This window comes from Ctenopharyngodon idella, chromosome 4, assembly GCF_019924925.1.
Source record: "Ctenopharyngodon idella isolate HZGC_01 chromosome 4, HZGC01, whole genome shotgun sequence".
Lineage (NCBI taxonomy): Eukaryota > Metazoa > Chordata > Actinopteri > Cypriniformes > Xenocyprididae > Ctenopharyngodon > Ctenopharyngodon idella.
Genome location: NC_067223.1, coordinates 2,740,955 through 2,765,324, shown reverse-complemented (window position 1 = coordinate 2,765,324; position 24,370 = coordinate 2,740,955). Strand labels below are relative to the sequence as shown.

General features: G+C 40.2%; 1 protein-coding gene across 1 annotated transcript in view; it reads right to left on the bottom strand.

The window, feature by feature from the left end:
* LOC127511012 (thyrotropin-releasing hormone-degrading ectoenzyme-like) overlaps window positions 1-24,370 on the bottom strand; it is a 140,806-nt gene that overhangs the window by 77,460 nt on the left and 38,976 nt on the right. The gene's annotated exons all lie outside the window — the stretch shown is intronic.

The following is a 24,370-nucleotide window of genomic DNA, read 5'->3' as shown; positions in this document are numbered from 1 at the left end:
GTACTCCACACGGCTCCGGAGTGTTTAATAAAGGCCTTCTGAAGTTAGGCGATGCGTTTGTGGAAAAAATTATCCATATTTAAACAAGTTATGTTCTTCAAGTTATGAAGTCGAATATCGAGCTTCTGCCAGACCACCTTCCGTATTCAACGTACGCAGAAAGTGTAAACCTCTTGCAGATCACAAAGCTTACGCTACGTCATGTGCCTTCCCTATTAAACTTACGGAAAAAGTGTAATTGACGAGATGCCAGTTTACACTTTCTTCGTAACTTGTATACGGAAGGCGGTCTGGCGGAAGCTCGACATTTGATTTCATAACTTGTTTAAATATGCATCGCTTCACTTCAGAAGGCCTTTATTAACACTCCGGAGCCATGTGGAGTACACGTTTATGATGGATGGATGTGGATGGAAGCACTTTGTTTAGCTCATACTCATTGAACCCTATCACTGCCATTATAAAGCTCGGATGCGTCTGGATATTTATTAATATTTCTCTGAATGTCTTCGTCAGAAACAAGGCTTGAGGGTAAGTAAAGGTTGGGCTAATTTTCATTTCAAAGTGAACTAATCCTTTAAGGAGGCAAAAGTAAATTTTAAATATAATACCACAATATTTCCACCTGATACCATCACTGTACACCGGTATCTTTTATTTATTGATTTTTTATTTTTTGGAAAGTGAAGAGTTCCACTGCTGTACCTGTAAGTCATTAGAAGCAGGTGTTTGACCTGTAGTTGATATATAAAGTTCTAATATGTTGGTGTGCTGGATTGAACAGGTTCCATTTGGCAGAGTGTTGTAACATTACAGAAATCATGATGATGATGATGCAAAGTTGGAGAAATTCCATCTCTCCCTGTCATTCACTGTGTTTCACATTTGCTATTAAAAGAGGCTGAGGAATCCGTGAGGGGAAGATGAAGGGACAAAACAGGGGGTGTAGACCGGGGCACAGCGAATGGCGGGAGACACAGAAACAAGAGCGTATGGAAAAACAGCAAGATCAAAATAAACAAACAGCTTGTGTTTTCAGAGAGCAGAACCTCCACTAGCTCCACTAAAGCAATTATTCATCACGTTTCTCACACCTCAGTCTGTTTCACACACAAACACACACAGCCTGAGGTCTAGTTCTGAACATTCAGGTTTATCTGAGGGTCTGTATTAATACCTGCACTGCTCTTTGAGGCTGTTTTAGGGCGAACGGTCCTGAGGCGACAGAGGAAGTGAGGCAGAAGGAGGCGAGAGGAAATGAATGTGAGGTTTTGCTCACAGCAGGGTTCCGTCTGTCAGCGCACACCTGCTCTCATTCAGCATAGACACGCGTAACGTTTAGATCATAAAGATGTGTTTATAGAGCAGCAAAATAGAAAAGAATAAATGCAACTCTACATTTTGCTTTTCAACTGTGTTTCCTTCATTTCTCTGTTTAAATCGCAGGAACATTTTTTGTTTGATACGGTATAAAATATGAAGATATTGTTATCCAGGCATAAATATTATGAAAACAAAACTGAATATATTTCCATAATGTAAAATGACTCTGGTGTCTGTCTGTCTATCTATTGGTTGTTAGGGTGTTGCTAGGTGGTCGCTAGGGAGTTTTTGGTTGTTGTTTACTGGTCTAACTCAAAAGAGCCCACCACCAAGTCTTTGTGTTATATTCTAGTCTATATACACTGCTCAAAAAAAATTAAAGGAACATTTTTTAATCAGAGAATAGCATCAAGTCAGTTAAACTCCTGGGATACTGATCTGGTCAGTTAAGCAGCAGAGGGGGTTGTTAATCAGTTTCAGCTGCTTTGGTGTTAATGGAATTAACAACAGGTGCACTAGATGGGCACAAATGAGACGACCCCCAAAACAGGAATGGTTTTACAGGTGGAGGCCACTGACATTTTTTTCCCTACTCATCTTTTCTGACTGTTTTTCACTAGTTTTGCATTTGGCTAGGGTCAGTGTCACTAGTGGTAGCATGAGGCGATACCTGGACCCTACAGAGGTTGCACAGGCAGTCCAACTCCTCCAGGATGGCACATCAATACGTGCCATTACCAGAAGGTTTGCTGTGTCTCTGGGAGGAAATACCCCAGGACACCATCCGTCGTCTCATTAGGAACACGCCCCGACGTTGTGTACAAACTACTGAGTACCATTTTAAGTTGCTGTAATGAAATTTCAGCAAAATGGACTAGCCTGGTGCATCATTTTTTCACTTTGATTTTTGGGGTATCTTTGAATTCAGTCCTCTGTAGGTTGATAATTTTCATTTCCATCAAACGATGTGGCATCCTCTCATATTCCTAACACATTACCCAGTCCATATCAGTATAGATATCCAGCATGATACTTTTCCCTATTGAGATCTGATGTGTTTTCAAATTTTTTTAAGCAGTGTATATATGATTTGGTTCCCTACTTTGTGTGTGTGTGTGTGTGTGTGTGTGTGTATATATATATATATATATATATAGTATAGTAATATGTATACAGCATATATATATATATATATATATATATATATAACTTGATATACAGCATATATATATCATATATCATATATATAGGCATCATTTATGTATACTTCAGGAAGAGATACACACTTCAATTCGGTACTTACCCTTTCCGAAAAATCCAGCATTGCTATTAATGCTGGGACCAGCAATAGATGCTGTTTTGCTGGTCAGTCACCATCATGGGAAGTGGGAATGCTGGTGGATCAGCTTTACCAGCTTAGTTTTACTTGAGAACAGCATGACTATGTTGGTCCACCAGCTAGACCAACTCTAACCAGCATAAACCAGCATGGAATTCATGCTTGTTTACGTTGTATTTTTCAGCAAGGTAGAGTTTGTTTAGAACAATAAATATGAGGCATTTTTGTTTCTTAACAGTTGAAGTGCAGAAATTACCACCATATTTGACACAATCTGTTCACACAACAACTTGTTAACAAATATCGCCTTAAATCTAGAGCGCTGCTTTCCCAAAAGGTTAAGACTTTTTTTTACACATCACCTGATGTAATTATGACTCCATTAATAATTCCATAATTACATTGTATTTGTCCCAGAGGAAACAGAGCTCTGAGAGGAAGAAACACTGAATCCCAAACCACTGAAAAGACTTAATGAAGTTTCTTCATTAGATTACTACACCTAATGACCATAAATGCGTCTGTGTTTGAAGCAGTTGTCCATGAACATGAGCAGCGCTAGTTCTTTTGATGCTAGTTCTGTGTGTGAGGGCTGTTTATTAATAGCAACCTGCTTATTCACCCTCAATGCACTGAAAATACACTGTTAGAAATGTAAACACATGAACTTGTTTACTCTGTTTACCCTGATTTACTTCATCTTAAACAGCTGCTGCAGTACAGATATGTTCAGTGAGGAATCATGATCATTCAAACCTGAAATATAATGCTAATGCTAACTTCACTTCATAGTAGGTCGGATTCACTGCACTATATATCCATAAAATCATTATTAAATATTGCAAACCTGTATGTTATTAGAAAAATCTAAGACTCTGTCTTCAAAATCTGACTTTTGTTTAGAAATAGATATTTTATACCAACAGTCATGGCTGACAGGATAGCATCTCTCCTATTAAACCAGCTAAAAAGTTCTCAATAGCCCTGAAACAGCAATAGAAAACATTCAGTGCAGCATTAGCACGGTCAATGCTTTAGGCTGTAAACACTTCAGCTGTTAATGCTATAAGCTCTGTCTTGTTTCTTCTGTTTTATAACTCAGATAAGAGTTTAACTGGCCTGACTGCAGTGCTGGGCTCTTGTAGAGTCTTTTTAGCATGTTGAACTGATGTGATGTGATGAAGGTCTGTAGGGACGACTGACAGAGCAGCTGTTCACTTTCACACACTTTATCGTCATATACGTCTAGTTTCACCTTCAACAGTGTTACAGGATTACAGTATTGACAGAACATTCATCAGTGGATTAAACCAATTAGGAAATAGATGTACATGAAAGTGTCCTAAACTGAGATAACTGAGTGTATAAAGTGTTTCACTTGCTATTTGACATTTTGATGTTTCAATCTTGTAGTGCAATTCTCACAGATTGTTCCTTTGGTTTTCCAGAACTTCCAGTGCCTGTGTTTTTCAACATCCAGCTTTCAGTTGCTTGATCAGAATTTATTTCTGTTTAGTATTTTTTACTAAAATGAAACATTTGTCATATGTTCTCAATAAGACGTTTTGTCAGTCCTAACAAAAAAGAAGTTTATTCAAGTGTTTTGCTGGTAAACTTCTTTATAAATAAGAGAGTATACTTTCAGTCTACTATTTGGGCACTAAACATTGATATTATAAAATTATATGTAAATATACAAAAAGTATACTTAAATATACTTGACTTATACTGACATGTTTATAGAAAAGTGTAAGTATACTTGTAAGTATACTTAGACTACATAACTTTAAGTGTAACGGTATAAACTTTGAGTACAGAACTAGTTTATATCTATATTCTTCTTTAGTATCACAACTATACTACAAGTGAACTAGTTATATACTTCTAACCATTTTTTTTTTTTTTTTTTTTTTTTAGTTTATGACAGTACATTTTGAAGAATAATCTCAGTAATCTAGTAGTTTAATAGTTTTTATGTGCTTTTTAAGTGAACTTAAAGGGGTAATTCACCCTAAAATTAAAAAATAATTCAACATTTACTTGCTCTGGTCTTGTTCTAATGCTGTATGCCTTTCTTTCTTTTCCAGACCATAAAAGCAGAATTAAAAAAAAAAAAAAAAAAGTCCTCTCACGCTCATCCATATAATGGCAGTGAATAGTGACCAGCATCAAGCTTTTAAAAAAAGATGCAAAATTATCGCAAAAATGTTTCAGTGCTACACGTGTTGAATTTTCCAAGTGCTCTGGGGTTATACAATAGGGTTTGGTAGAAAACAAACAGAAATATAATAAATTATTTAGAGAAAATCCTGACCCTGGGCTTCTGTGCATGGCTATGTGAAGTGCGCGTTCGTGAGACTCTATTAGAGTGCTGCAGTTCACTCAGTCTCGCTGACATGAAATACAATCCATGTTCTTTCTTCTCTGAGGTGAATATTGTGTTCGTCGCATCAAGAAGTTATCCCGTTATCTGTCTACTGTCATTCTGACTGTCATCTGACAACTGAAGTTCTGGTCTAGAGATATTCAACTTAGTGAAGAATAAGATTTCTAGGCATTGTATTTTATGTCGCATTTTTATTCACCTTTTTTTTTTACAACTTGGGTGCTTTTTCTAGGCGAGCCGGAGTGAATTGCGACACTAATAGAGTCATAGCCATGCACAGAAGACCAACGGCCAAGGTCAGGATTTTCGTTAAATAGGTCAATTAAATTTGTTTTCGTTTATTTAATTTTTACCAAACCCTATCGTATAACCCCAGAACATGTGGGATATACGACACGTGGGATCATTCTGTCATAGTTTTGCATCTTTTTTTAAAGCTTGAGGCCGGTCGCTATTCAATGCTATTATATGGATGACCATCAAGTGTGACATTTTTTAAAATATCCCCTTTTGTGGTCTGAAAAAGACAAATCTATACATGTAATATTAATTAACTTTCCAGTACTGTATGTGTTATGATTGGAAGATTACTTGTTTTATCCTTACCTTTTTGTATATCTGTTAATGGATTTTTAATGAACTGTTAATTAAATGAGTCAGGAGGCCTTTTCCACTGAAAAGTGGACTTTCTGAGGCCTTTCAGAACAAACATGCAGTTTAATATTCAGCTACGGTATGCTGTGGTTTTGTTGTGAACATATACTATAAATTACTATCAAGCCATGTTAGGACACAGAATTGTGCTTTATTCGTCAGTGGTGCTGGTGTGAATCTGGTCTGCATTTAGAACAGGTTCAGAGAGTTTCATCAGCTGCTGATCAAAAGGACTTTCATGTTGAGATGTTCCAGTGGTTTCTACTGAGATAAATAATGAAGGCTTGATCTGAAATGTTTCCAGATCTTAAAGTCTCTCACCTGGATATTAATTTTCAGAATTATCTGCCCAATTTGCATTGATTTTCTTTAGATGTTTCTGCATGTGGAGACTTAGTTTGCAGTTTGTCGTAATTGCAGTTTTGTTGGCTAATTGGGCCACAAATTTCAGTTCAGTACGAAGATGTTTGACTGAATCACGCTGTTGAATAAATTGCAACAGACCTAAAATTACTGTTTTTATTTCAGATAAATGAAATATGTGCTTTTCTCGTATTGAATTCACACTGTGACTTTCTGATGAAGTCTTGTTAAGGTTTAGGTGGGTTTGTTGTGTTGATTTCAGCACAGTTTGTGCTTCCTACATTCACCTGGACTCCATATACCTCACATATTTCTTTTTTAAAATCTTGCAGTCTCAGTCATCTTTGTTCTTACTTCCTGCACCTGGTTCAAACAGCACTGAATTTTAACTCCCAATGCAGCATAGAGAAGTCAATACGGGGTCATGGCTCCTAATTGTCAGTTTCAGCGTGTCTCTGAAGAGTCAGGTTCTAGTCTTCAGAGGCACATGCCAACAAAAATTATCTTTTAAAATGTCCTGAAACAGTGAACAGCAGAATGTCGACCCTCATTTACCACTGACTTTTATTAAGCTCAGGAGCATATGAGGCTGAATATGAGGAAAGAGGGAAGCATTTGGGTCACTGTGTGTGTGTTCATGGTAAAGTGGAGAGACTCGTTCTCGGTCCACAGCACCCCTGACGCCCTGCGGTCTGCTCTCACATCTGAGCTCTTAACACAGGCAGCAGGGCAGAAGAGAGCAGCCCTTCGTGGGGCTGCAGTGGTGCCTGAGGACAAAAGCCTCCAGAGAGGGTCAAACAGATGCTCTCAGCTCATCTCATTATCACACAGTTCACTCCACCTCTCCATGAAGCTCTGTGCTCATCATTCACTAAAGATTCAGCGCTTTCCTTCTGTTATTGCAAACTATCAGAACTGCATCTGAACATTTACTCCCCCTTAACAAGACAGCTGTTACTGTAAATTATTTCGTTATTGGTTTGACAACCAATAAAACATTCAAGGTTAGATTTCTGAAAACTGTTTGGAGTCAAACTGCTACACTATAGCAATAGTATTATTCAATTTTATGGCTCAGAGTTGCTCGTTCATAGCTCAAGAGTCCTAATGGAGTACTAGATCTGTTTTATTTAGATTATCTGGGAGACCTAAAAATAAACAAATGTTGATGTTGAAGAGTATAGAAAAGAAGAGTATAGAGCTATTAAAAGAATGTGGACAGCAGCTCTGATCCTTAGTCTTATTAAACGAGAAATGTTTGAGTTCATATTGATTGCAGACTGGCACTATTTATGCTCAAATCTGAGCACAGTTTGAGACATTATTTTCTAAAACTTAAGAAGAGCAGGAAACTGAAGCAAACCTTTGTTTTCTGTTAGGATTTGTTTTCTGTCAGACACTGAAGTGTGTGTTACTCATGTAACATAATGTTCTGTCCGTTTCATAACCCTTTTTTATTTAGCGCCCGTGTCATTCCCAGACTCAACACCTCTGAGCATTCCTCACACTAATTCCCGGTCATCAAACCCACAGCATTCCCGTTCTTAACCTGATAACACAATCAATCGCAATTTCAACCAGTGAGAGCCACTATAAGCACTATTACGGCTCCAGCTGGAGCATCCCGCTAGTATCAGCTCTCTAATGATGTCTGCGGCCCATTCTGCTCTTCCACAAATCACAGCTCCTGAAATGGAGAGAAGTCTTTAGAGGCGAGAGGCAATAACAGTGAGAAGTGGTCAAATTCAGGTGCTCACTACAAATCAGAGCAGCACCGGAGCACAACGGAGGGACACAAACATTTTTTTCTTCTTGGTTCCTGGGAGAGAGTGTTCAGACGGGCCGGGTGGAATTATTATGACACAGATCAGTGAGCTACAGACATTGTCCTGAAACACTCCAGCAGTTTTCTGCTCTCCATTTGCTATTCGTCTTTATCAGTAATTGGAAGAGGAGGAAAGGCAAAGCTGCTTGTTATTGGACTTTTTGTCTCTCTGCTGACGTTGGGATGGAAAGTGTACGAGCAGCAGAAATAGAAAAAATATTCAAAACCATGAACTTGCACTTTAATATGTGTGACTGTGAAATTATCAGCAGAGACTGCTGGGAAGACACAGCATATTTAGCAAAGCGTCAAGGGACTGTTGAACAGAAAGTAAAAGAGTTCAGTGTCTCTGAGAAAATTCCCTCAGTTCTAGTAAACTATTAAACTGCATCGTCAGGCACTTCCACAGTAGCATGTTCTGACGAAAACACACAATGTGCTACAGGAAACGTATTGTAGGGATAATTAATAGTTGCTTTTCTTTTGGTACTTCCTGAAAAAGTCCATGAAAAACAATGTGCTGTTTTGTCAAAAGCTGAAATGGAACAGAAACCATGCTAGTTTAAAAATTTGAAGCTACATATTGTTTGTTTGGCTGCTTCATTTTCCTCTTCCTCATGGCACAGCATGTTCCTTTTTTTCTTTTATTCCTGCCAAAATTATTCTTGAGCCTAATTCGCAAAAAACCACCCCCTTAGTTACTGTTGCTTCGTCCGACAAGCCATGACGCTCTCAAGCTACACATCATGCTTTCACGAAGTGAAAAATTCATTGCAGAGCAAAGAGGATACTGACAATGCCCAAAAAGGTAAGAGCAGATTACTTTTGGTATGAAATTCAAACAATAAATACTGTTTTGTGGCTCTTTAATGTGCCGTGACACTGTTGCTGCACGTAAACCAATCATCTCTTCCTACTAGTTATAGCATGAAATAATGAATGAACATCAGAAGGTATGTTGCTTCAACCACAGAAAGACTTCAATACACACCATTTTTCAAGTTCAAGTCGACTGACATTAAAGGGATAGTTCACCCAAAAATGAAATTTCTGTCATCATTTACTCACCCTCAAGTAGTTCCAAATCTCTATATGAGTAAATGATGACAGAATTTTCATTTTTGGGTGAACTATCCCTTTATCCCTTTAAACTAACTCTGGTTTGTTTGTGGGACAAAATGGTGGATTCGGATGCAAATCACTTGTCAAACAAACTCCCAGCGAAGGTGAATTGAGCCTAAAACATTCATAAACCCAAAACATTCCCTCAACAAAATAAATACAGCAAGTGTAGAGGAAAACAAGCAAGCTTCCTGATTGTTATTTTGCTCTGACTATTCATTTAAAGAGGACCTATTATGCCCCATTTTACAAGATGTAAAATAAGTCTCTGATATCCCCAGAGTGTGTATGTGAAGTTTTAGCTCAAAATACCCCACAGATAATTTTTTGTAGCATGTTAAAATTGCCACTTTTTGGGGTTGAGCAAAAACACGAACAGTTTGTACTAATCTATCCTTGAGTAACAAATTTTTAGCACAACTTCTGTTTTGTATTGTCCCTTTGTATTGACATTCGTTCACAAAGCAGTCCAGTGTGAAATGATTCGTGCAGACATAAACGAATTTCGGTAGAGTTGAGGGAGCATTTTCTTCGAAAACAAAATTAATCTACCTCGTCTTCAGCGGCTCAGATTTCAGGAGTAAGTGGAGAGAGCCATCCATCCAGCTACAGAACACCTAAAACGCAGTGCAGCAATGGCGGACTGTGTAAACTCGCTGTGAACTCGCTCAGGGCTGTTCAATGTTAAAACGGCAGTGTCTGTCAACATTCGTGGATGGAGCCTGTGGCTAAAGTGGCGTCACATTGCCAGGGATCTGGAAACGGCTTGTTCTGAGACACTGCTTATGATTTATGGGGATTAAAAAAAGAGGAGTGGTTGGATTTTTATCATTATAGGGTGGTTGTTTACACACACTGCCAACACATATTTATGTCCAAACACCATGCAAAAGTGAATTTTGCATAATAGGTCCCCTTTAAAAAACTCAAATCAGTGCTAAATACGTGTTTTGACTACGAGACTTTTACATTTTCAAGTAAAATTAGTGATGGCTGCCTGAGTGAAATTTGCTGCTATGATACTAATAATGCTATGATACAGTAGCTAAAGTGTCCTGAATGGTTAGAATGTTGCAGTGTCGTTGCTAATATGTTCTGCGTTCTGCTTGCATTTTGCTATCCATTTGCTAAAGTGTTTTGAGAATTTGTTAGCGTATTTCTATGTAGTAGCTTAGCAAACAGCACCCAGTAACACTCTCATGATTCTTTTGAAGGTGAGATGATATTTCTGGGGATTTCAACACCCTAAATTTTGGCATTTGCCCACAACAACACATACACCTCATTAGCACTCGGTGGGTAGCTAGTGACTTCACAGTTTCCACCCTAACCTCACTATTGACCTTTGGCTAAATGTCAGTGTTGATATTAGAGGAAAACGCATACAACAACTACAGCAGCATATAATACGGCTTGTTTATTCCAGAGAAGCCAGGTCAGATTTGTTTCTGGAAATTATTGCTGATTCATCTTCATATTTAATCCTGCTGAAAGTCAAGTGAGATGTTGGATGTAACCTACAGAGTGTGAATGTGTCAACAGCCATTAAGTTTAGTGTCTGCTGTGCTTCTCCACTCAAGAGCAGGTCTGAGATCAGATCCATCATTATAGAGACTCTCAAACCCACAACACTTCAGTAAAGACGAACACTCGACTATGAGAGCTAAACTATAGAGGTTAAAGTGTCTTAATCTCTGTCAGACTGAACTATCTGTCAAAAATAAAAATGAAATACATTAAACATTTTTATTGTTGAAAAACAAGATCATTGATAATAACCTGCTCATGGATGAAGATTTTGCTTATATATCATCAGTTCTTCATGTAAAACATTAAAGGGACATTTTCTGCACTATTCTAGCATTTTGTTTTCCCTGAAGTCTATGAAATCCTAATAATGTAATTAATTAATTTTCCACTCTAACCATTAGAATTAAACAGCATATTCTCCCTACTGTACCTTTAAGAATTGTTAATAATTCTGGGTTAAGTGCCCCAAACTCATATTTCATAACAGAAAGAATGTCTTTTTTCTATATTTTTTTTTCAAGATTCTCCCTGTATCTGAAGTGTCTCAAAGATACTGAAATCTTCACTTTGTTTTGATATTGTATATGTGGAAGCAGATTCAATAAATTTGGCTGTGGGAAAAATTCCCAAGCATGAAGCAGAAGCTTCAATACCGTCCTCAAACTCCCAGTGTCATGTGTGTGTGTGTTGATGTAGCACGCCCACTGTCCAGTTGGCAGTACTGCAGTAAAATCTATGTGACAGAAATAATGAGACAGTCAAAGTTGTGTTGTTGTTCAAAGTTGAGCCACTCTAGTAATGACAGTCTCCTCCTCGCGGATCATGCACCGTCCCCCCATACTGTCTACTCAGGATATTTCATGTCGTAAGTCCAGCATTGTTGTAACAATTATAAAGAAAGTAATCAACAAAGAGAAGCAGATATTACCTGCATAAAGAGCTATACGATCAATTGTGAGGAAATGTACATATACATGTAAACACATGTGACCAAACATTCAGGGTGTCACACTCTCCCCAACAAAAGAAATTGCTCCAGATATCACTGTCCCTTTAACTCTCACAGAAATTCACTTTTCTCACATTTCAGCAGATTTTCAGAATTTGTATGTACGTGTACTATAGGTAAGTCTCTACATTCATGTCCGTCTGGCATATTTCAAATTTCCTACTCTAGCATGTATTACTCTCTGATATGCATTAAAAGGTTGTGTAAGGTGATAATGCAGAATAAGACCCTATCTGGTAGGGAAGTACCGGTGGAGCATAAACACACGTCATATAAACTGGTCCCTGCACCCCATGAGGATAATATGGCAGTCTCTGAACCAGCATCACCTGTACTGCACTTATTTCAGTAGGCAGTTCATAACTGGGTTGACCCAAGGAAGAATATGTCAAGAACCTTAGAGGATTCCTTTCTCTTTTAGATCTCCTCACAATTTCACTTTCAGCACTCTCTTCTCTCTGACTAATCATCTTTCTTTTTCTCTCCACAGGCACTGTCTCATCCAATTCCCCATCCATTCCTTGTAGTTCCAGCATAGCAGGACAGTCATCAGGTGGCTGAGGTTCTGTGGACACTGGTAAGTATTCTCTTGGTGCTTGGGGTTCAACGGACACAGGTAAGTATTCTCTTGGTCCTTGGGATTCAGCGGGTGCAGGTAAGTATTCTTTTTGTATCTCTTTTATTCCTTACAGGCTTATCAACGCTGTTTCTTATTCCCCTACCATCTCTCCCGAAATCTTCAGATACAGGTCCCCTCTTCATGGACCCCCTTGTAAAGGAGAGCGCAACCAGTATTAAGTGTGTGGAGCATCACTGTCATCTGAACATGAATCACTTGAACTTGCTCCCTTCGACTCTCTTGCTGGCTTCACCCGTCATTGCTTTACCCTTTGAGGTCTGTGCAACTCATCAGCTTCTGGAGGTGGCGGGTCTACCGATAGGTCATTAACCAGATGAAGAAGGTTCCGATGTAAGGTACATATCATCGCTGGATCTTGGTCTCTGCTAGATTCAGGATACACTTTATAGACTGGACCATCTCCGACTCTTTCTCTGACCATGTGCACTGTTCTTTCCCAGTATGATCTTAACTTGCCAGGCCCACCTCGTTTACTCAGGTTCTGAACCAGAACTCAGTCTCCTGGCTGTAGAACGACACAATGCTGGTCATAGTACTTCTTATTTCTTGCGCTTGCTTGTACACTGTTGTCCGATGCAAGTTTATATGCAGCAGTCATTTTTGTGCCCATTTCTCTGCATAATCTCGAGGTGAGTACTGGTCATCCCCCAACCTCAGACCAAACAACAGATCGACTGGCAAGCGAGGATGACATCCGTACAGCAAGAAGAATGGAGAGAACCCTGTCGCCTCATGTTTGGTACAGTTATACGCATACACTACTTTTGGGAGGTGCTCCTTCCATCTGTTTTTTTTTCTTCTCTTCCAAGGTTCTCAGCATTTGCAGCAGTGTTCGATTAAAGTGTTCGGCAAGATTAGCTTGGGGGTGATAGGGTGTTGTTCTTGAGTTGCCGACACCTGTCAGCTGCTGCAAAGCTGCAAAGAGCTGGTTCTCAAACTCATGCCCCTGGTCATGATGGAGTTTGCCAGGGTAGCCAAATCTTGGGATATAATCATTGTATATTCTTTCGGCAGCTGTTCGTCCAGACTTGTCCCTTGTCGGATACAGCTGGGCAAATCTGGTAAAATGGTCTACCAGAACCAGGATATACTCATATCCGCCATGACTTTGTTCCAGGTGCAAGTAGTCAATGGAAACCAGGTCGAATGGGCAGCTTGAAGTGAGACTTCCCATTGGGGCTTTAACTTGCATCACTGGCTTCTTCTGCTTGATGCATCAGCACTGCTGGCTGACATAGTGCTCGATCTCCTTCTTCATAAATGGCCAATAAAATCGTCTCCTTGCTAGGTCAAGAACTCTGTCTGTTCCAACATGACCCATATCATCATGCAGTTGTTTCAAGGCCAGCTGCCTAAACTTAGCAGAAGGACAAGTTGGCATCTTTCATTGGTTTTTCGATGGAGTATTCCCTCTTTGAGAACCAATTTTCCCCACTCATACATCAATCTCTTGGTGCCTCCCTTAGCAGATTTTCTCATTTCAGGTGTCAACTCTCTGCCACTTTCCTTCAGTTTTATCAGCTCACTAATGTTGGGATCCTCTCTCTGGGCTGTCCTCAACTCAGTGCGGTCAAGTTTCATGGCACTCTCTCCATCCTGCCACACAGCACCCTCCTGATGGGCATTAAGAGCCGCAACCCAGGCAACATCATTCGCTCTGTCTATCTGACTACCCTCCCAGGTGGCCCGGACCACCTCATCTGTTAGTACTCATGTACATGCACTCACATATTTATCCATGTCCAGGGGCCAGCGAGAGAGCACATCTGCATCTGCGTTAGCCTTGCCTGGTCTGTAGCGAATATCAAACTTGAAGTCTGCTAATTCTCCCACCCACCTGTGTCCAACAGCGTTGAGTTTGGCTGTACTTAAGACATACGTCAACGGGTCGTTGTCAGTGAATACCGTGAAGTGGGGTGCATAGAACAGGTAATCACGGAACTTCTCGCAGACCGCCCACTTAAGTCGCAAGAACTCCAGCTTCCCAGAGTGAGGTCTATATCTTCTCTTGGATGGGGTCAATGTTCTGGAGCCATATCCAATGACTCTGAGCCTGCTGTCTTGCTGCTGGTATAGCACACCTCCAAGTCCTTGTTCAGAGGCGTCAGTATGGAGCACGAATGGGAGTTCAAAATTAGGGTAAGCTAGTACTGTGGGGCTGGTTAGGGCCTCGATAAGTCTCTCCAACACACCTTGGTGTACATTTGTCCACTCTACTCTGGCACGTGATGGTAACTGTGCTCCCCTTCTTCCAGCCTTGCCAGACTTGATCTGTTCCGGAACGGCTACTGATCCCCGAGACTGGAGGAGCTCATACAGTGGCTTAGCAATCCATGAGAAATCCTGGATGAAGGTGCGTTAGTAACTGAGGAAACCCAGTAATCGTCACAGCTCACCAACTGTGTTGGGTTTCTTTTCTTTCAGGGACCTTGACATAGGGTCGGCCATTCCCTTCTGTCTCCATCAGCCCTTCTCCAATGTCTAGTTGAGTTAGTGGTGTATTCTCGTCACCAGATTCAAACAACACTACTGGCTCTGAGAAGTTTAGGCCAGCTGGGACTTTACACTTAACATGAGTCAGCCGGCCAGGTGGCACAATTATATCTTTTGAGCCAATGGTAACAACAGCCTCGCGGCTCATGGGAGAATGCTCCTGAATGAATCTCACCATAGAATTGGCCTGTTCATCTCTAATATCCAGTGCCACCTTTAGGAGTTCTGCAAATGCTCGTAAGCCCTGTTCTGTGTCCATCTTTCCCTGTATTAGCTCTTCAATTACATTAAACCCCAGTAATGGTCTCTCTAATGACATCCTACCTACAAGGAAAGGTACTTTAATAGTTAAATTTGGATCGTCATTTCCTGGCAGGTTCACTGTCAGCTCTATCCATCCCTCAAAAGGGAGCGGATCCCCATTAACAGCTGAGACACTGAAGTCACCCCTGCCGACTATCTCACACAGGGGTCGAAGGACTTGTTCTGGTAAGTATCTACTTTTCCAAGTGTAATCAATTATGCTAACCTGTGCCCCCGTGTCCAATAGAGCACTTACTGAAAAACCGTTAATATGACACTTAAGGATAGCTTTCTTTCCGATGAGCTGTGCTACTCGGTTGCAGGGACGTTGTCTTTGGCATAACCGTGGGTAGGGGCCTGCTAATCTTCCTGACCCAGGTACTTCCTCATTGATTTGGGACTGAGGTTGTTCGGTCACTGCTCGCCCCCCATCAGTGGCCGTGGGTCGTTTGCTGACACCTTATCTCTCTTTAGACAGCCCACCGCATGATGTCCTTCCTCATAACATACAAAGCAATGACTGCAAGAGGTAGCATCTTTGCTACTACATTTAGGACATACCCGTCTACGTTGTTTTCGCTGCAGTTGGGAATTGGTAACTTTGCACTGACCTTCAGTTGTCCTTGCCTTTGGGATTCCACAGTCTTTGTAAGAGCTTCAATTTGTGCACTTAACTGACAAATTGTCTCAGTTTGATCACGTTGTCTGTTGTACTCTACTTCCTTACCTCGGCTGGACTCACACTGGGCACTGAGGGCATTTGAAACCCTTGGGCGTGAGGCTTCACCCAGTCGACGTTGTCTTTCACTCTCATCACTGGCTATATGGGTTACTTGGCAGAGGAGAGCTTCATCTGTCACCAGCCAGTTCATTAGCAGGGGTTTCAATTCAGTGCGAAACTGGTTGTACTTTGCACCCATGCCCTGATAAATCATTCTCAGAAACACATTTTGAATCATTTGTTCATCATATTCCAGCTCTGTTGCAGCCTGTTTGGACAGAAAGATGAGTTTTTGTTTCAGTCCAATCAGCCTATACAGAAATTGTTGGGGCATCTCATTGTCATTCTGTTTGCCACACGTTAACTCCTGAAAAAGCTCTGAGCTACTTCTCTCATTCAGATGTGACTGAAGGAAACTCTTTAACTTTGGGATTGTTAGTCCATCCTTGTTCACTAACATGTCCTTAAAGTTTCCTGGCTTAATGACTCTCAAGACCCCTCTTATGATGTCATTTTCACTGTGATTTGCTACTAGTCCCTCATCTATTTGTTTAGTTAGGCTTGTGTATCTTATATCAGTACTTATATCGTACTGTCACCAATCTGCCCCCCCTGAATCTTGAACTCTCTGTGCTGGAATGGAAGAAGCTGAAGATCACGGAGGGAGATCATACTTTCCCCTTTCCCACCTCTGGGCTGCTCAGCTACACTCATAGGTAAGCTATTGCAAATTTTGGGATAATCTGATCTACTTGGATTAGCATTGATCTTGTATTGCACTAATTTTCGACCTAATTCTTCGTAACAGTCTACCATCTGATGGTATTCCATCTGTTGTGTTTGTGTGTCAGTGGTAAGTGTAGGCTGTGTCAAAGGTTGTTGTGGTGTAAGTAACTCAGTGTCATGCAAAACAGTTGTTACATTACGTTTCTGGATTATTGCATCAACATTGTCTTTCAACAATAACAATTGAGAGAGACCTCCATCCTCTAACTCAAGAAGAGATTCACTGGTCATAAAATCAACAATGTACTCAAAGCAGCACTCCTCGTCAGTCACGTCCAACCTGCGTTTTCCTATGTCTGCAGTTGGCTCCAGATGATCCCCCAGGCTAATCAGTTCATCATGGGTGAGTAGATGAAGTCTTTTCTTGATTTCCCAAACTGTTAGTTTTCTCTCGCCAGAGGCCATCTTGTCGAAGATCTCGCTGTTGATGGGTACACACTTGGCTCGCACCACGCTGCACCGCTTCTCAGCCAGGAAACTCCTTCACTGCCGTGCTTTGGTTCTCCTGTCGCTGCTGAGCTGCCCTCTCGTGGTCCTCGCGCTGATAACCCGTCACTCGGCCGTTCTTTGGTTCACTTGCATTGAATCTGCATACCAGTAGGTGGCGCTTGATCCCGGACGAGCCCCCAAAAATCTGTAGCATGCCCCCTGTCCAGTTGGCAGTACTGCAGTAAAATCTATGTGACAGAAATAATGAGACGGTCAAAGTTGCATTGGTGTTCAAAGTTGAGCCGCTCTAGTAGTCTCATCCTCGTGGCTCACTGTTACCATAGCAACCCTGGATCACCCACCGTCCCCCCATACTGTCTACTCAGGATATTTCATGTCATAAGTCCAGCATTGTTGTAACAATTATAACGAAAATAATCAACAAAGAGAAGCAGATATTACCTGCATAAAGACCTATATGATCAATTGTGAGAAAATGTACATATACATATAAACACATGTGACTAAACATTCAGGGTGTCACATTGAGTTGACATCAAAAGTGCAGAGACCCTCCTTTCCAAAAACAAAGTTGTCCTCCTTTCCCGAGACTGTTTGGTTATGAACTTAAGCTGTCACTTTTTCAAGTCAAAGATAAAAAATAGTGAGAAACATTTTCCTTCCTTTAACTTCCATTTCTCTCTCTAAAATAGAAAATATAGAAGTTTAAGGAAATTCTCAGTAGTTTGGTGTGTTTTGGTCGTTGACTTTAGGCTTTTCTTCATTAAATTCAGTCACCCTCCCAAATAAACTAGCCAGTGTTGATCTTTGTCTTTAGATCTACAATCTCAGGGGAAGTTGTGACGTGACCTCTGCCAGTCGAGAGCTGTTATTTTCCAGCGACTTTCAGACTGGTCAGTCATTGGGCTCTGGTTTCCGTGTTTTGTCACGTCTTTCAGAAATGTCACATTGTTAAAAATAGAATGAAAAGAAAAATGCAGCACTGAGATGCTTTTCCCGACAGACGCTGCCAAACTGACACATTCAGCACTGCACTGAGAGCAGAAAGTGAAAGCAGAGAGGAAACTTCACTTCACTAAAATGTATTTGAATGTAAACTCAGCTGCATCCTGATTTAATCACAACTAAAATTTCAGTAGCTTTGAGAAATGCCAACTGGCTGAAATCCTAAATGTTGATTCATGGTTCTAGTTTCCCACATGGACACTTCTTGGATAAATTTCAACAATTAGACAAGGACAAAAAGACCCAGTGAACATACTGTTGTATTGTTCAGTTATCTGTCTGTCCAAATACAGTAAAGCATTTAATTTTGGGTTTAAAAAAAAAAAAAAAAATTCTTAAAAATATGATGGCAGACTTAAAGATAATTGTTATGTATTTATTCATGGAAAACTGAACAAAATGCTTGTAAAACTGAAGCAATATAATTCAGTTTATGGTGACAGTTGGCCGGTCATCGCTTAGGGATTTTAATTGCTTAAACTCCAGATTTCATTCATCCACTTTTCATTTTATTTATAAGCATTGTTAAATTGTAAAGTGCTTTTAATAATGTAATTTTAGAGAAGTTTCGTGAAGCATCTGATGAAACAAAATTGGGCCTGATGTTCCTACAGAGATTCAGCTACATAATATTGGTTGAAAATGGTCCTTGGTCTACATGAGAAGCTGAAGAGTTGCTTGTAACAGTGGTTTTGTCTCTCAGATGAACAGGAATGTGGGCTGCAAGGATCCAGAAATCTCAGTCTGGCGTTGAGTATGAGAGCCTTCATGTGTATGAGGTGCATTTAACTCTCCAGTTTAAATTATTCATCACAAAGTGACAGATTTCATCTCATATACCGCATAACTGACACTCAGTGCTGAACTTCCATTTACACCACAATATTTAAATATATATAATATATATATTTTATGGCATAAGGAAAAAATAAATCAACAATATACTAAAAATAACCTTACAAGTAAAAGCCAGAATGACACAAAAACAGGACGAATAAACAATATTTTTACAAAGCCGTTGCACAAAAATGGCCATTACAGGCAAATTTAAAGCGAGATACAAAGGAAAAGGTCTTGAGCTGTTTTTGTGAAGCTTTTTTATGAATGTTTCTTGGCAAATTTCTAATGGCGAGTTTCAGGCTTTGGTGCCTTTGTTTTGTTTTGTTGGGCGACTTTCAAAAGCACATGAAAAGAAATGGCCAGCATTAGATAAAGACTGAAGCACAAACACACTCACATTATCAGGGTGTATAAAAGGCTTTGGCCAATCAGGGACTTTTCAGTTTCATTCGGTTTGAAGGCAAGTGGAAAAAAAAAAAAAGAAAAATTAGAGAAAGAATTCAGGGGTGAACACAAGTGCAGTAATGTGACAGACATTTTCTCTTTAAGCTGCTTTTACTGATTTTTAGGACTTTTAAACACAAAGGCTTCTTAAAAATATGTAACACACACATTGGGAAACATCTGATTTTCACTCTCTGACTTTCCTGCAGCAGAACAAATGCTTGGTAAACAAACCATCCAATCAATATCCTCCATTTATGACACATTCTTTTCTTCTCCTCGTATCCTCGTATTCAATAAAGCAATCTGTCTTTTGTTTACAGCGTTCATACGGCAGATGCTTCAGACGGTCGATGGTATTGGCAGACACTCTAATTTGTTCATGAGGGTCGGGAAAGGCGTTTCAGACGTGAACAAACACCTTATTGTTGAATTCTTGCACCTGATGAGTGTCATTAGGATAAAGACGCATTCAAACACACTCAACGAGTTTATATAATGTTTCTGTTAAACACTGTCACTGTTCCCTATTGGATCTGCGTCTATGCGGGTTTATTCATGAGGATCTTCTAATCTGTCACTGAATCTGAACGCTCAGATCACAGAGGGTAATTCGCAGCAGGTTCGTCACGGCTCAGTGTTGAATGAGCTTCTTCGTGGCCTAAAACAGAAGCTCGTTCATTTGGACGGAGACGGCACAGTCAGCAGCACAATGACAGTGAAGTGAATACTGATCAGCCGCCATCTTCATCAGTCACATGTGTTGCTCTCAGATTAGTGCTGCGAGATTTTCGCTTGCTTTGGCTGGACGGGCCGGAGATGGGAAACTGGGGATTTGTTTTACAGTGTTCACAGCTTGAATGATGTATCTGTGAATCCTGGATGATGGTTGGATTGAATCTGATTCAAATGGCTCTCTGTCATTGGCTGTTTCTCTCTGAGTGCCACGGAACCCTGATGACTCTTTAATCTGGATGAATCTCGGCTAATTGACTGGGATGTGAGCAGGATTTGGTGTCTACCTGCTGCTCTCCCAATGTGCACGTAGCTTGTGTTTTTTGCTATTTTTATACTTAGAATGTGCAACATTGTTGTAACCAACAGTGATGTCATTTTAATATATGCATACTAAATTGTGATTGGTCTTATCTTTTTTGCATATATTTGACCTTTTATAGCCATATTTACATAGCACAGTCACTATGTTTAGTCTTAAAGCTCAACTTACCCAAAACCTTAACACTATTCTTTTGCTGCTTTGCGAACCATAGTATTTCCTTCAGGAAATGCAAATGTAGTTGAATTCATTGCCGCTTGTCTCTGCAGAAATTCCCTTTGGCCAGCAGCTCACATTCTTCACATCTCTTGAAACCTCCGCAGGAGACTGATGCAATTGTCATTCTGTGCTTGTTACGTTTTGGTAGTAAAACAAAAAGAACAAAATCATGAGTAAAAAGTGAAGTGCAACACTTTCTTTCTTTTTTTTGGCATCTTTTCTTCCTGAGTTGCTCCTGAACTCCAGTGCCAAACTGCTAACGCTAGCACTCAGTGACATTCCCACTGATGACACAAATGTACTGCACTTCAAACCAATTAATACAATGTGAAAACAGATTGAAGAAAGTGAAAAAAGTGTGAAAACGGCCTTATATTAGTGGTACATATATACATACTGAGACTGTGACAGAATGAACAAACTCCGTCTCTGCTTGTCCCAAGCTGTGGGTTTGAAACTCTTTTCTTTGTCTTGTTTGGATGTGTCATTCTGTCATCGACAGAAATCTGTTTGCTTTTAGCGGCACATTGCAACAGCTCCTCACTGACTTCACATTGACAGTAAGGGGATCAATCTACTGCTCTGCGACAAACCCACCAACGCTTTGACAAAGACAGACTATCAACATGATACTTCAGCTGTTTTTGTGTAGAATCTGAGAAAAAAGGGTCCTCAACTCGGAGCTAAGAACATAGCAACCGGGTGTTGTGTAAAGAGAAGTGCATGTTTCAAACTAAAACATTAAAAAAAGAGAATTTGCTCATTGTGAAACATTGACGAGTTCAGACACTTCAGCAATGTAAACAGATTGATGCCATCTGACTAAAATATAACAGGACTGAAAAAAATGATTTATAAAGAAATAAATCAAAAAAGATATTATATATATATATGTATGTATATATGTATATATATATATATATATATATATATATATATATGTATATGTGTATAGAGAGAGAGAGAGAGAGAAAGATGGATGGATGGATGGATCACAGAGCTCCTGTGCACCCATTATGCTTGAGCACTTTCAGGCCATGAGGGATTGTGGGTCCAGAAGGCTGCTGACAGAGTGAACAGGGAAGCTAGCGTGAAATGGAGCAAGAGTGTGGAAGAACAAGTGAAAAAAAAAAAAGAATGAAAAAAAAAAAGAAACAAGGGAGGAAATAGACAAAAAACGATGGGTTCAGTGTAAGTCAAGCTGGTGAAATTCAGGCTCTTTGTTAAATATGTATGAAAGTTTTGAGGGAAAGAAGCTGTTTTAGCTGTTTGAATTCTAGAGTGACTTCAATGTCACGATTCAAACTGAATGACTTTGACATTGACCTGCTGTTAGTCTGAAATACAGAATCCAGCACATAAAATCCTGTGGAATCAAGCAGCAAATTCAATTTACAAGTTCATCTTTAAATATGTGTGTGTGTGTGTGTGTGTGTTTGTGTGTGTTCCTACTTAACCATATTTTGGGGATAAATTTGTACCAGTAGTGAGCTAAACATGACAAAATCATTAATCTCAATCAAAACATATGTATGATTGTAGTATTTAGCTAATATTTATTTTGATGCATAGGGACTTTTGGAAAAAAACTGTTTATTGATGATCCAACTGAATCTGTAAATCAGTATTTTCTTAATTTCAATGTCAGTCCAAACAAACTGATGAACTCAAACGGTTTGAATGAGAGTTCAATATCTAATCACTTCCAATGATTCTAATCAAATATAAGTTCAAATCACTGTTGAACTTGTAGAACCAGGAACCAGCTTAATGTGTCAAGCTAATTTGTGGCTTGGTCCACAGCAGTCTATCTGCACCATCTTGCATCCTGGTCTACCAGTTCAGAATCAGACCCATTACCATGTAGTCCAGTTGATCAACCATCCGGACTAACAGAAGATAATATAAATATAATATAATATTTTTCAATATAATATATATAATATATTTCAATATAAAACCAGTCACCACCTTAAGCTAGTTTTGGCTGAATCTTTCAGCAGGGGAAATAAAAAAAATAAAATAAATAAATAAAATGGAGGCATAAGGCCTAGCTGGTAGTTACATAAACTAGAACAGCTTTTCACCACCAGTACAACAAAATGTATGCTAATGATGACAGTGTGATCTGAAAAACAAAATGTGAAATTGTGTCTTGTTGGTTTAGTAAATGTGAGAACTCATAAAGACAGAAATGACAAATTCTTGGAGTCTGAGGATAAATATTTGCTGAAGCTCTTGAGACAAACGCTGAGTGAGGAAGGGAAGGAGGGACACTGAGAGATGAGACTTGTTGCCAGGTTGAGACTGAGGCCTGTTTTCAGTGCACGTATTGACAATCCCCTGGAGTGAAGAGCGATCTTGAGAGGTCTATTATTGTTGAAGAGGAGCGGGAAAACACGAACAACACTTCAGCCATGAAAGAGATTAGACGACACACACACATATGCAGGGACGAGAGTTTCCTTTGAATCAGTTTGTCTTCAAGTGAGGATGAGACACAAACCTAAACATGCTGAACCAATGTGTCTACGTGCGCTGACTACAATAAAGCTGTCAAAAGCCACGGGAGCGAGACGGAGGTTTGACCCCACTGACCCCTGGAGACCCTCAGTGACCCTGAGCCTGGAAACTGACAGGCGGAGAAATCCACAGTGAAATCCACAAAACTTTCTGCTCTAACTCAACAGCTGCTCTCCTCAGAGAACAGAGGCCAGGTCACAGCGCTCGCAAAGACAAGAGGACTTGACAAGGAGGACGGAGATGAAAACACACAAAAAAATGATTCAGGAAAAGAAAAGAGGGAAGAGAAGAGGAGAGGGGCACTCAAGAGAGAGAAGGACAAGAGCGCTTGAGAGGAACATGCAAATGAAGAGACAGGGACACAGAGAATGAAGAAAGGCAAAAGTAAGACAGAGAAACATATGGAGAGTCTCACAGATGGTGGAGATATGCGGCCGTACACAGAAAGAAGCAAGTTTGATCTGTTCACGTGTGTGTTTCAGTAATAATCAGACTCCTGGGACACAGAGGCCATACACTTTAATGAAATACTAATGAAACACCTCTTAAAGATGGTTAAAGGGATAGTTCAGCCAAAAATGAAAATTCTGTCATCATTTACTCACCCTCAAGTAGTTCCAAACCTGTATAAATTTATTTGTTTTGCTGAACACAAAGGAAGCTATTTGGAAGAATGTCAGTAACCAAACAGGTCTTGCCCCCCCCCATTTACTAACACAGTATTTATCTCCCTTTCGAAAGGGAACTTGCACTGCATCGAAACACTATTGGGAACGCCTCCGCGTGATGCGGTGTCTGAAACGGCTATCCAATTACGGCAATCTTATTGACCGGCGATAGCTCATGACGTCATCAAGGTGCGACCCTAAAGTATATAAGGGGCGCCTAGAGAACATCATCCTCTTCGCGTCTTCAGGGACTGTTTGTTTTAAGCGTGATCGCTGGCAAAGGAAAGTATGAAGTGCACAGAGAAAACTAAACATTTTCAGAAGTGTGTGGATTCATGTCCTAGATATTTGACACCTGATGACACACACGAACTGTGCGTTTATTGTCTGGGTGAAGAGCATGCACAGTCAGTTCTCGAGGGAGCTGCCATGCCAATTGTGAGCGTTTTCCACTGAGAAAGCTCCGCTATTGTCTGGCTCTCTTCTTGAAGGGAGAGAGTTCAGCATCTGGGCCTGGTGGTTCGGGTCTGGCTCGTGCTAAGGCAGAGCGGAGACTCAGATTATGGGGCTCCCAGATGGAGCTTGCCGAAGAGTTTGAGATGGGTGTAGACCTCTCATGTGATTCGGCGGCTGATGAGTGAGCTGCTAGGAGAGGATGTGTTGTCTGCAT